We start from the raw sequence: 14,463 nt of genomic DNA, 5'->3' as shown, positions 1-14,463 counted from the left end.
TTCGCATGACAATGACAAAAACCCTGGCACTGCAGTGGACACATTGTTGCACATGTCTGGCGGTGAATGAGTTAACTTGAATTTGGTAATCTACCAAAACACCCCAAAAATGTGTGTCCGGTTTGTGAATCATGCAGCCTTTTTATTGTTTATAAACACATCTTATAGCCCATATGGAGCATTTTGAATCACATCTTTGCAGTTAGCCTGGGTGAAGATCCAGAGCCACTTTCAAGGCAACACTATACTCTGAAATACATCCCACTATCGTACCGAAATGTCGCAACACCGTATGCCAACGGATGTCATGTCTTCGTTAACATATCAAGGTCACTAGGTAAGCAAAGCTGCATTGCATATGGATGGATGGGAAAAAATAGCATTAGCCTCTGATTAGCTCGATTGCTTGATTGTTGGGAATTGGGAATGTAAGCCACATATTCAAGAGTGGAGCAAAATGAAGTGCTGTCGAAATAAGTGAAATTCCTTTCAGTGTTATTATGGATGCTCACTTTCATCCAACCAATCACGTACTGTGAGAAAAAAGGTAAAGAAAAAAAAAAGTCCCTCGATGACATTGGAATCATCAAAAGACCAAGTGGAAGCATTTATAAAAATGTTTTACACATCTCAACCGAATATATATAAATAAATAAAAAAAGAATGATGAAAATTCAGCACTAGCTAGTGGCAAACGCTAGCGCCGCTTTCTCGTCCTTGTCCTTGACAGAGATATCATAATTGAATATGTGATTGCACATAAACTGCATTATATTGCAAGACGTTGCCTCACTGAGGTATTTTTTTTCGTCTATGTGGCCTTGTATGTGAAAACAGCTATTAAAATGTACATGCGAGTATTTACCTGTAATAAATGCAGAAGGCCCGTTATCGTTTTTTTAATGGACTTTTTTCATGAAGGAGAAACTGATTTTTTTTTTGTTTGGCTGCGTGTGTGACCTTGTACAGTGATACCTTGGCTTACGAACTTAATTGGTTCCCAGAGTGTGTAAAGCGAAAAATGTGTATCCCAAAAATTAATTTCCCATAGGAAACCATTAAAATGAGAATAATCAGGAACAAAGTAAAAAAAAAACTAAATAACAAATAATATGACAACACAAAGACACAGAGTCATTCATTTTTCAGCCCTTTCTGTACCTGTAAGGCGAAAAGTCTGTATACCAAAAAATAATTTCCCATAGGAAACCATTAAAATGAGAATAATCCGTTCCCAGGTCACCATAAAACACAATTTTCTACTTTCTAATTTTCTAAGCGTTAAAACTACATAAAATATACATTATTCTATGTATAATAAATGTGATATGGTAGTACAATGAAAGAAATAAACAGTACAGTATAATAAAGTCGTTTTAATTACCTTTGTGATGGTCGTTGATGGCTTGATGGAATGGAGTGGCCGGTTTCATCAGCATTAAACACTTGATGAGGAACGTAGCCTTCTTCTTTCACCATTTTGAGGAATGATCCCTTGTAGGTGCTTTCTCTGCGATCATTTTACCTTGTTCCTCATCAATTGTGTTCTATTTAGCTGGTTTGATAACTTTTTGCATCAAGTGTAGAGATGGCTTGTGCGGGTTATTTGTGGAGCCTGATTGATGGGATATCTTAACCTTGCAGTCTATACTCTGCCTTTGAACTATCAAAGTTGAAACGAGTCCAAATGTCACTGTTTTCCATCCATTTTGTCACCCTCTCTCTGTCGTCTGTCTGTCTCTTTAATGTTTAACCCCCCACCTCCCCACCCCACTGCTACGTACTTGACCAATCACGTGGCTTGAAGCGAAGATTGGGGGCGGGGAATAGACACCCAAAAAAAAGTTGGCTGCCATTTTCTTTTTTTTAGAACGGCCTCACTCTCTCTCTGTCTGTAACCCCCACCCCCTCACTGCTGCGTTCTTGACCAATCACGTGGCTTTAACCGAAGACTGGGGGTGGGGAATAGAGGACAAAACCAAGTCGGCTGCCATTTTCTTGTTAGGAGAACGGGCTCGTTCACGAACGACATCACTCATTGTGGCAGCTCCGTGTGTATCCCGAAAAATAGTTTGTATGGCAAGGTTAAATATTCATAAGTTTAACGTTCGTGACCCGAAAAGTTCGTAAGCCAAGGGGTTCGTAAACCGAGGTATCACTGTATGTGAAAACTAATTAAAATGTAACATGCATGTGTCGACGTGTGTTCAATACAGAAAGCCTGGGATAATTTTTGGGGGGGGGCGGATTTTTGTTACGGAATTCTCCTGAAATATATCCATTTTTCTTCCCACAGATATCAGAATTCTTATGAATAATATGGAAGGAATACGAGGAGCTGTGGAGGAGGTTATGGAGAGGTGAGCGTATTTGTTGCAGGAAAAACGTGCAAAAGCGACGGCTTTCCAGGATGATGCCGCCACAGTTGCATCATCATTGGAAGAGGCGCTTCAAGATCATAATGATGATGATCAACTTCGATTTGCATACGACGCGTGCGACATCATCTCAGACATCTGCACCATCGCGAGCACTTTGACAAGATCTTATCATTTCTTTCGACTAGAAGCCAGTTATTTATTTATTTATTTGTTATATTTTTATTTGCTATATATTGTTTATTCATTTGCTATTTTGTATTTATCATGAATTTTATTCATTCTTTTTACCTCTCTTTTCTTTCTTTCTCTTTGTCTATTTATTTATTTATTTATTTATTTATTTGTTCATCCATTTATTTATTTATTTATTTATCCAATCATCCATTCATCCGTTTATGTATTTAGCTGTTCATCTGTTCATCCATTGAAATATTTATGTATTTATGTATTTATTTATGTATTTATTTATTTAGGTATTTATTTATTTATTTATTTATTCATTCGTTCATCCATTTATTTATTTATCCGATCATCCATTCATCCGTTTATGTATTTAGCTGTTCATCTGTTCATCCATTGAATTATTTATGTATTTATTTAGGTATTTATTTATGTATTTATTTAGGTATGTTTGTATTTATTTGTGTCCATTTATTTATTCAGTATGTATTGTTTATTTGTTTGTTTATTTCATGTGTATTATTTATTGTTCATTCATTATTATTTTTTATTAATTTATTATTTATGCATTTATTATTTATGTATTATTTTTTTATTTATGGATTCTTGCTTTCTTTCTTCGGCTATTTATTTATTTTTTTTATTTACATATTTATTTGTCCATTCATCCATTCATTTATCCGTTCATCTGTTTATTTATTTATCTTTTCATCCATGTATTTATTTACTCATTTATTTAGTTAGCATTTCTTATGTATTTATTAATAATTTGCATTCATGTATTATATCCTAATTTATTATTGATTATTAATTATTTCTTTGTGTGCAGATTTATTTATTTATTTATTTGTCCGTTAATCCATTTTTTTATTTATCCATTTATTTATGTATCCGTTCATCCATTTATTTAATCAGTAAAACAAAATGGCGGCCCCCGAATTCAATTCATCATGAAGGTTAAGGTCAGAAAAGGCGGCGACGTCTTGACGTTCTCGAGTATGAATCCAACGCGAGCCTGCTTTTTAAACCATTGCCATCATCATCCAGATGGCTAGCGTGCACACGCCTGATCATGTGTGCAGAGCTTGTTAGCTGCTTGTTTACGAGCCTTCATTCTCTTCTCTCCAGAGCCGCCGCGAGCTTCCTTCCACCACCCCCCTTTGCACACCCTCCTACCTCCACCGCCCCGCGGGGGTTTAGCCAGATTGAGTCAGGCGGCGGGTTATCTTGGATGTGCACAGCTTTGACATAATTGCCCCCCTCATGAGCGCGCCGCGACCGCTATTTCACACGCTAAAACCCACGAGTGCTCGAGCACGTGACTAGCGCGGCCTCGCTGCCTTAGCCAAGTAGCTCCAGTGCCAATTAGCTCCTTCTCACGTTGACCTCGGAATTACGAGTCGGAATTATGACTTGTTAGCTAATTTGTTGTTTGGTAAGAAAGATCGAAAGCATCGGGTTTTTTGATTGGATTGACCTTTTTTCTTCACAGAGATTGTTTTAGCCAGGCACTGAGTGGTGTGTTTGCGGCGCTAGCTATCATGCTAAGCCAGGTAAAGCTCTGATGCAATGTTTTCATTTCTCAAGTCACCGTTTTGACTCCTCCGCTAATGCTTGGCTATGCCGTAAAATTTAACACGTAACTCTTTGCATCAGTAGGGCAAAATATTGCGGTTCTTACAAGAGAAATTTCTGTACGTTTTACTTTTATGTTCGGTCTATTTGGCTTTAGGGGGGCACTGTGTGTTTCGTATTTACAATTGCAAAAGAGAGAGGGAGAGAGAGAGAGAGAGAGAGAGAGAGAGAGAGAGAGAGAGAGAGAGAGAGAGAGAGAGAGAGAGAGAGAGAGAGAGAGAGAGAGGTAATTTCATATCAATAAATAAATAAATAAATAAATAAATAAATAAATAAACGAAATTAAAATAAATACATAAATAAAAATCTACAAAAAATATTTTTTAGGTGATCTGAAACAACATAGTCTCGTAATGCTAATGCTAACACATAATGAGAAATAATAATGATACTTATGATACTACTACTACTACTACTACTAATAATAATAATAATAATCATAATCATCATGATCATTTCATTAAAAGAGCCTTTCAAAACTCTCAAGGTCACTTTACAGTCACAGGATAAGTTTTTCTGTGGGTGAGCAGCGGCAGCCACATGCGCCAGAGTTCACTCAACCTGGAATAACTCAAATAGATAGGAAGCTAGCTAGCTAATAGCTAGCTAGCAACAGCTGAAGCTGTAACAAAGCGCTATCATGGACAAAAGGCAAATGCTGCCCCCTGGTGGAAGGGGAAAAAAAACATTGCCGTAGGTCTGACCAGCGATTTATCGGCACCCAAGCATGAAAAATCAAAACCCAAACAAATACATATCTTCAGTGATTAGCATCAATGTGAATTGTTATTATTTATTTATTGATGGAGGCGTGGGAGCTGGGTTACCAGTCTTTTGAATAGGCACGATAATTGGAGGTATTGATTACTTGTCTAATCAATGAATAAATTAAAATCACTTCGCAAGGAGGAGATTTACAATTGTACGTCTTAATTCAAGCACAGCTGCAGGTTCATTTTACAAAGTACAGGTTTGGGCTTGATTATTGTTATTATTGTGATAGAAGTCATAAAACAGATTGTTTATTGAAAACACACGCTGTTCGGCTATGCCATATTTTTGTTTGCCAACGATGATTTCAAAAGGTAAATTTCGGATTTTGGAGATTGTTTACAGTAATTTGTAATCTGTATTTTTTTTTATCTCTCGTGGTACTTTTTGAAGACAAATCACAGCCGGAATGTAAATTAAGTTTGGAGAAGAGCAAACGGTGACTTTGACAAATACCTCGACAAGTCGTCAGCTCAAGCATGTTCACCTCCTCGACTCGTAGGGCCGAGCAGTAGAGGCCTCGTACGAGTTCCTCTGGGGAGTACATGTCCTCCTCGAGCTCTGGCGTGCAAGTCCTTTGCTGACACGTTGCTACTTTCTTGTCATTGATCATCCGGGCCATGCAGGACATTACCCGGATTTCATCATGCTTGCTGCAGTGGAAAAAAAAAACACACACACACACACACATAGGGTCTTCATACTGTATGCCGAGGACACGCCAGACTTTTCAAAAGGCAAACTTGGGAAACTTTGTTTTGACAGCGACATTTTTGTTTTGTTTTTTTTGCTTGCTCATTTTTATTCTAGACTGCGACTGCCACGCGACTGGGCACCAACGCAATAGTAATAATTATAATAATCATTACAATTATAATTATTCTTAGATTTATAATCATTATTATTGCTGCCACGCGGCTGCCACGCGGGTGCCACGCGGGTGCCACGCGACTGCCACGCGACTGCGTATCCGTGCCCTTGTAATACGGGTGACATCCGACTTACGACCGAGTTCCATTCTGACCAAACGGTCGCAAGTAAAAATTATGCCGCGTAACACGTAACTCTTTGCATCAGTAGGGCAAAATATTGCGGTTCTTACAAGAGAAATTTCTGTACGTTTTACTTTTATGTTCGGTCTATTTGGCTTTAGGGGGGCACTGTGTGTTTCGTATTTACAATTGCAAAAGAGAGAGAGAGAGAGGTACTTTCATATCAATAAATAAATAAATAAATAAATAAATAAATAAATACATTAAAATCAAAAAAAAAAATGTGGGGTGATATGAAACAACAGTCTCGTAATGCTAATGTTAACACGATTTATAATAATTATTATTGCTGCCACGCGGCTGCCACGCGTCTGCCACGCGGGTGCCACACATCTGCCACGCGGCATAATTTTTACTTGCGACCGTTTCGTCAGAATGGAACTCGGTCGTAAGTCGGATGTTACCCATATTACAAGTGCACGGACACGCAGTCGCGTGGCAGTTGCGTGGCAGTTGCGTGGCAGTCGCGTGGCAGCCGCGTGGCAGCCGCGTGGCAGTCGCGTGGCAGCCGCGTGGCAATAAATAAATAATATAATAAATAATAAACAATAAATACATAAATGAATAAAAATCCTCTGCTTCATCAGCACCAGTATTCAACACCTCCTTAATCCGATCCCTTTCCAGATGAATGCATTCAATTGGAATAATCAAACCTCGCGTTCAATGTTGGTGCCATCGGAGCCATCAATCGGACGCCATGATCTGTCTGCTCGCTTTACGGCGCGTCGACTGGGCGGCTCGTATAAATTAAAGGCGAACCGTTTCACGTAACGAGCGCCGACGAGAGTGTTTAATGTAAACACGGGTGCTTTTATGTGGTGGTGAGTTTATGAATATTAGCAAATGAGAGATATCAATGCTGAAAGCGTCCCTTTTGCTTTGATTCGGTGACGTCAAAAACTGGAGTGATGAGTGACTTTCAGACTCACTTAAAGAGAAGTTCCAGATGATAAATAATAATAAAATGAAGTAAAAGTACTCACACAGTTATTGTTGCATGATGAAATAAGCTAAAGAAAATGTATAGTCTGACACATTAAGGAATAAAGTTGAAACCTGGATCAGGGTGTATATAACCTGTAAACGAATGCCGCCATTTTATTTTGTTTTTTATTGTACTGTATTTTTATTTTATTTTATATGTAACGACTCCGCCCAACGCCATGAATGAAAAACTGAATTTTAAATATGCACATTTCTTTACAAGCATGCCGGCCGGCCCTAAAATTTCATTTGGAAATATTTATCAGTCAAGGTTGGATTTTACGAGGACGAGTGTGCCATTGTTGGGCTTTTTGGCACGCTGCCTCGAGCGAAGGAATTTCTAATTTTGTTTTGTCTTGACTGCCTCTGATAATAAAAAAAAATAACATAAAAGAAGAGCTGAGGTGTGGAAGAACCAAATGGATAGTTTTGTGCACAAAATCCCTTTGAGGGGAGTTTTGTTGTTTATTTTTTTATTTTATCTTATTTTTGTGAATTCTATGAAAATCACAATTTGGCTTGATTTGGAGTTTGTATGTGATAGATCTCAAAAGAGCCTATCAGCTACTAGATATAAAAGTGGGAGTTCACAATCAGACTGAACTAGTCATGTTTAAAGGACAACCGACGTCACTTTTTTGTTTTTTAACTGACACCAGAAAAACGTTTTATAGCATTTAAAATACCCAAAACACGCAGTATGATATTTTTAGTCAAATGCAAACCACCAATAAAAATAACTTAAAGTGTCCAAAATCTGCAAAAAATTGAGCTGCGAATTGGGCATTTTGAGAAAGTCCCGCCCCCAGTTCGCATTGCTGCAGAATCAAAACAATGGCTTCAGATTCGGAGAATATACTTTCTTGTTACACATCCAGTTATGAATATGATTCAAATAGTTCTGAAGAGGAAAGCATAAATGTTTGCAATCAATTAAAGAAGCCCTCCGGTATCAATTTGAGCCGTCAGGACTCCAATATAGTGTCCCAGAAAATGCACAACATGGCGCCCAAGCTCCGTTGGAAATGGGCCGATTTGTCTGCTGGGAATTTGTTTCAACTAGTATCAAATAGTAGTCTTGGTGCAACACACAACGATTCACCATCGCGTTATTTATGTGTTTTCCTTCTAATTTCGCCATCAACACGAAGTTTTCAGACCAAACAAAGTACCCAAAATGCATTGTGTGTCGCTTTCTCGGTCAGGGGCGTTCCAGACGTGACGTCACGTATGGAATCGTCACCAACTCGAAAACAACACTTCCTAAATATTCAGCGTGAGTCTCAAAACGTAAAATATAGCGATTTGTAGTGGAATCCGTAAGATACACTCAGTAGAAGTTATTGAAGTGATTTTACAAATTATGGCAACAACTTGTCCGACTTACTTGTCCGGAGGCGTCAGTTGTCCTTTAAGGATGTGTACATTACATAAAATCGTCCTATCACTATGTCTTCACACTCTTGTAAAAGAACGTTTGGGATCATCGTCCAATCTGACATTTTGCTTTGCGTTTGTCACGTGTTCGCGATAGCCATAAAGTACGCATTCAAGTCAACCATTTTGGTTTATTTTGTGTCATCCGGGCCAGGATCACAAGCGATGGAACGAGATTCAAGTACTCATTGCGCCTGCCCACAAGACTGCTTAAAAAATGCAATTCAAAATGTCAGCCATGTTTCATTACTCTCGTAGCCGCATGTTCGCGCTTGCTAGCAAAAAAGTGTGGTCTTCGGGGTTTTAATCCCGCGGGACCAATTGTGGGATCTGGAGACTGGAGTTAGCTGTCATAACACTCTTACTTCACCATCCTAAAGTCATTCCGGACCAAAAAAATAAAATAAAAACAGAAAGGAAGAAGCAAAAACTTTGGACTATTCATTCTTTGATGTCATGGTGGTGCATTATGTGTAAAGTATCGGTGTTGTGGTATCATAGAAAGACCACAAATTGCAGGCAAAATACAGATTACGAATACCTACCTGTCAACCTTGGCTAATAGCTGCCCTTATAAATGATGACAATTGCCGTATAAAAGTTGTAGTACGGCCGTACATTATTTGAAATGGTTAAAAAATCTTATAAAATAGGGGGGAAAGTGTTAGTTGAGAGCTATGCAAATAATTACATCATCACATATGCGTATGTGGAAATGTCGCAGCTTGGAATTGAAGCGGATTTACGTGAGAGGAGATGTGAGACAATCTGTTTTTGCCAATGGATGCTACACCTTTGTGTTTGCTTTTAACATTTAGCTCGTAGCAGATGTGCACATGACGTCCCTGATCCACTGGCGAAAAGGACATTTAGATCCTCTTTCATCTTGAACCGATTCATAAAACAATAAATAATGAACATAAATAATAAACGTAAACATAAATAATAAATAATAAACACCGCTCCATAAAACAATTAAATAATAATTTAATAAATAAATAAATAAAACAAATAAAAAATAAGAAATCAATAAACGCAGAAATAAACAAATAAAAAAATAAAAAAACAGAAATAAACACAGAAATAAATAAACAAACGCAGAAATAAACAAACGCATAAATAAATAAATAAATAAATAAATAAATAAATAAATAAAATTATCCACTTTCCTGAAAAAGGGTAATTTGGGCCAGGCGAGATTGGGCAATTTTACAAAATAATTTCCAAGTCAAATGTTATGCAGGGCATGGCAAATTTGTTGAGAACGTGTCGTAATTGGGGCTTAATGTCACGTCGGTGGCACCGGATGATGTATTTGGGCTCTAACATTAGCAAGAGGAAGAAATAAAAAACAGTTTGAAGTCATTGCCTCTTCAAAAGGACATTGAATTACCGCGAGCGCCGCTAATGAATTTTCATGCTCTTGCATCTCACGTCTGAACTTGGCAGGTAGCAAAGATTTGGCCTGTGGGAAGACTTTTCTTGTCATGTGCACGACAGTGATGCGTTTGGAGAGCAAACATGTGTCCCCCCCCCCAACCCACTACGTTTTTTTTCTTTTTCCAAAATACAGTAAAGTCTCGTTATATCGATATTCAAGGGAGTCCGAAAAAATATCGATATAACCGGGACTATCGATATATCCGACCCTGTTTGCATGTAATTTTCTCCGTGCGTGCATAGAAATAGTATCGATATAACCGGGACTATCGATATAACGAGACTTTACTGTAAATGATCAGCGAGACAGACGGCAAGAAAGATAATCAAGTCTTGAATGTTCAAAGCTTGGACCACATTTCCACACCCCTCTTACGGAGCTTTTGAAAGCATCTTTACCAGGAATCCTTAAATGTTAACATTCGGGTGACCATAATCTTTCCACCTTTGCTTCATCCCGCTCGGGGTCGGCGTACATGAAGCGCCAAGCTTACTTGTTCACCTAAGCATGGCGGTGATGTAACGGCCCGTGCTCAGTCTGAAACTGGAATATTATATCCAGCACTTGCCAATGCTTAACAACCCATTTAGGGATGTTCGGGCAACTCAAGGGGAAGCGTTACATGACGGCCACTATTTGGTCTCGATATGAAATTTTCAATCCAAATTAGAGAAGCTGCGAAATTGCCTGCCACTGCAATCTAGAGAGTACGGACTGTTGCTGTCATTCCGGGGGACACCCTTAATTCCCTTCTTGTTAGCCTGTAATTAAAAAAAAAAAAACCTCAACTCCAAGCTCAGTTTTAAATATGCGCTCCTGTCTGCGTTAGCTTCTAAATAGCCTTCGCATGACTACTTCAACCTAATTACCGTCGCTGTCATTTTTTTAAAACGTGTTCATTTCAAGTCGAATTTGCTAGCGTCTTCTTCTATTTTCTTTGTAACTAGAGGTACAGTGATACCTCGGCTTACAAACGTTTTAGCTCACAAACTCTTCGCTTTACGAACGTTAAATTCGCGACAATATAATATTGGCATACGAACTAGTTTTCGGGAAACACACGGATTGCCACAATGGCTGGCGGACTAGTTTTTGGCGGAAGAACACCAAACCACATGGCTGAACAGCGCCACCGTGGCTGCTGGACTACTTTTCCACCTTTCTCTGAGTGCATACGTGGTTTGTTTTCGAGTGTAGTACTTTTGCTTTTTTGGGACTGAAAAAGACCCCACCACAGGCTAGTGTTAAGCCGAAGAGGACACAAAAGAAAATTACGGTCGAGCAGAAAAAGGAGATCATCGAAAAACACGAACGAGGTGTGCGTTTATGTGACTTAGCATCCCAGTACCAGGATGCTAAGTCGACCATTGCTACGTGTGGCTAAGGGTGCTTCTATGTTGTCTAAGCAGCGTTCTCAGGCAATAGAAGAGGTTAAAAAACTTCTGTTGATTTGGATTAACGAAAAGCAGCCAGCAGGCGACCATGTGAAAGAGGGTATTATCGCCGAGAAAGCATAACAACTTCACTCGGATATCATCAAGAGGCAACTACATACATCAACAACCATCACAAAGGCAAATAAAATGACTATTATACAGTACAGTTTCTTTCTTTAATTACAATACAAGAGCACTTTTATTATACAGTAAAGTCTCGTTATATCGATATTCAAGGGAGTCCAAAAAAATATCGATATAACCGGGACTATCGATATATCCAACCCTGTTTGCATGTAATTTTCTCCGTGCGTGCATAGAAATAGTATCGATATAACCGGGACTATCGATATATCCGATATCGTTATAACGAGACTTTACTGTACATCAAATAAAGTATATTTTTGTAGTGTTAAGGCTTATTTAGTAGAAAATTAGGTTTGATGGGGAACTGGAAACGGATTATTCTCATTTTTAATGGTTTCCTATGGGAAATTAATGTTTGGAAGACACACTTTTCGCCTTACAAACACTTTCTGGGAACCAATTACGTTCGGAAACTGAGGTATCACTGTACTGGGGTACATCTACTTCCACACGTACAAAAATTTCAAATTAAGAAAAAATCTCAACAGAAGAATATCTAGATAGCCAACTCAATAGCGAACTAGATAGCTCAATAGATAGCTCGATATCTAGCTCGATAGCTCAATAGCTAGCTCTATATGTATATATATATAAATATATACACACATGTTTTGGGGTTGACACAAAACTAGGGATCTCTCTTCTTACAAGTAAGTACTGCAGCACACAATGACGCAAGAGCGAGCTAAAGAACCAGCGTCAGCGAGTAGAACCACTCCTCTCACTCCTTGGGCCGGTCCACACTGAATTGACTTAATCCCTTTCAACTTTACACTCAATCTGTTGACATTTGCGCTCTCCCTTTTGGAATACTTAGGAGCATCGGTGAACAGGAATGTGGGGAGTAGAAAGCGCCGTGGACTAATCCCAATACCCAAGACACACTTAAAGAAAAAGAATAAAAGCGAAGAAACGGGGGAGGAAAAAAAGCACAAGAAAGAAATTAATTGTGCCTAATTTGCTGCCGTCTAAGCAAAGATTGGATTTCGTTTAATGCTAAACAGACCAGCTCAGGAAATAAACACGCTGCTAATTTAAAATGCTCCCCAAAGTGTTACTGGCTTCTCGTTCTGCACTCTCCTGGAAGAAATGTACGCAAATGAGAGTGTTTAGGTTTCATCCCTTAGTGGCGGATCCCAAGAGAGGCTTTCCAAGTCAGACTTTTAAACTTCAGAACCAGCGTATGGGCCGGAGATTTATTTTTGGCTGACTATCATCGACATGAGATATTTTGTCTTTCATCACACATACAGTAAAGTCTCGTTATATCGATATTCAAATATCGATATAACCGGGACTATCGATATATCCGACCCTGTTTGCATGTAATTTTCTCCGTGCGTGCATAGAAATAGTATCGATATAACCGGGACTATCGATATATCCGATATCGATATAACGAGACTTTACTGTATTTAATTTACCAAAAAACTCAAATAAAGGTCACCCATTGCCAATTACTTTCTCTTGATTAGCCTTTAGCCAATGAGAGAGCAGTTATGAGTATGTTGTGTTAACGCATTCGCTGCTAGACGATATGCACAAATATGTCCACTCCAATGCCAGGGTTTTTGTCATTTTCACTCAAAATGCAGGATCCACAGAATATTGAGTTTTATAGGACTACACAAACATTCAACACGGTGTTAGAAACCTAAGACTCTCTTCCTTGATCAGAATAAAATAGTTAATATTTAAGTTAAACGGCTCTGGAGTTATCTGAGCTTGAAATGGGGCTATCTAGCCAGCTATTGGGCTATCAAGCCAGCTATCGTGCTATCGAGCCAGCTATCGAGCCAGCTATCGAGCTATCTAGCTAGCTATTGAGCTAGCTAGCTAGTTATTGAGCTAGCTAGCTAGTTATTGAGGTATCTAGCTAGCGAGCGATCAAACTATATAGCTAGCTATCGAGCTATCTATTTATGGAATGTCAGTTTGAGAAAGCAAAATCAAATTCATATACATTTACCTATCTAGCTAGTTGTCTAGCTATATAGCTAGCTATCGAGTCTCTATAGGACGCCATATTGGGAAAACAAAGTCAAATTCATACACATATAGCCAACGAGCTAGCTATCTAGCTAGCTATCAAATTATCTCTCTATAAGACGCCATTGTCCTTTGTTTTTACTTAAAGGAAGAACCTTTTTACTTTGCTTTCCTCTGACAATGTTTTCCACAAAGATTAAAGAAGAGATTTGACTCGGGTATGTGAGGTTTTGTTCAGGGACACGGTCCATCGTTTGAAGCTTCAGGTTGCCCTGGTTTAGCCTAAGGTGCGGATGTCAAACATGGTCGTTATAGTTGGTACCTAAGGAACGGTTGGCGTCAAACATGGCAGCGCCCAGGGGACCAAATGCACATCTCGTGTCAGCAGCGTTACCCAAGGGAACTGATTAAGGTTCCAAACTTTGGTTGTCCGGGAAACCTGAGTCCCCGGAGAGACATGGGAGAGAATGCCAGTCCCACACAGACAGTCCCTGAGGCTGAGATTCTTCTTGGGATGAAAAGGTTCGGGGTCGAACTCCCAAGTGGCTGGTGTTGGTATTTGGCGCGTCTCTGGTGGATTGATCGTGACGTTATAAGTTTAGAGCTGAAAATTGGTTGTCACTTGATGGATGTAGTAAAGCAACCCCAGAACATAACCAGTGTTTTTTGCCTATTTTTATTCTTTGTGCCATGTTTATATTGTTAAATATAAATAAACATTGGCTGAGAAAAAAAGGGGGCTTGTTAAATCATTAAATCACGTTTCCCAAAGGTAGCTCATGGTTCAATGTCACGGAGGCAAATTGTTTCCAAATACCAGTGGGGGATATACGGGAAACAAAGGGCTTCGTTTATTTCACCGTACCGATTTGTGGCGGTGCAATCCTCATCCCGAAAGAAAAATGATGCTATTTCCTCCAATGCCCGACTCAATCACATCTTGGCCTTAGAGATGTCTGGCAGTCATCGAAAAGCTTACCTCTGTGTGCATTCTCTGTGTCAAGTAT

This window comes from Hippocampus bargibanti, linkage group LG16 (genome assembly GCF_051943395.1).
Source record: "Hippocampus bargibanti isolate YZ-2025 linkage group LG16, ASM5194339v1, whole genome shotgun sequence".
NCBI classification, from domain to species: Eukaryota; Metazoa; Chordata; class Actinopteri; order Syngnathiformes; family Syngnathidae; genus Hippocampus; species Hippocampus bargibanti.
The sequence above is the reverse complement of the archived record's forward strand: the minus strand, read 5'-3'. Positions refer to the sequence as shown.